A 613-nucleotide genomic window follows, 5' to 3' on the forward strand; every position below is an offset into this window, starting at 1 on the left:
GCTCCACCACCATGTCTGTCAGAAAGGCTGTGGCTGAGAGCAGCAGAACTAGAGAAAGATCTGGAAAGAAACCCCCAACAGATCACATCAGTGTCTGCTGTGTACCCGGGGAATTCCAGGTGGTTCGAGAGAAACGCGCACCCAGCAACCAGCACATTTTAATGTTAGTCATTAACTTCACACACGGCAACAGCAGACCCGGGGCCTGCCTCTGGCCCCCACCCCCCCCCAAAAGACAGCAAAGCCCTGAGCCCCAGCCGGGCGAGCGCCGCCCACGTGACAGAAGCTGCACTTCTGAGTGACCCCAGGATAGGGAGGGCTCGCGGCCCGGAGAAGCGAGAAGGCACAGCCGGGCACCTCGGTCCCCGGCACAGGGACGGCCGCCTTCGTGTGGAGCTGCTGCTCCGGGACCTGCCGGTGAGAACAGAAACTCAGCAGCGAAAGCCACAGAGAGGGAAGGAGCCAGCGCCGCTGATGTCACCACAGCCTGTGGCCTGCTGCTCCCCGAAGGAGAAGGCGCCGCGGCTGCCAGGCCAGAACCCCCGCACGCAGGGCCGGCTCCGGCCGCCAGGAGGGAACTGAGAGGCCGGTGGGCAGGCAAAGAGGGAAACGG

This window comes from Myotis davidii, unplaced genomic scaffold (assembly GCF_000327345.1).
Source record: "Myotis davidii unplaced genomic scaffold, ASM32734v1 scaffold991, whole genome shotgun sequence".
Classification (NCBI taxonomy): domain Eukaryota; kingdom Metazoa; phylum Chordata; class Mammalia; order Chiroptera; family Vespertilionidae; genus Myotis; species Myotis davidii.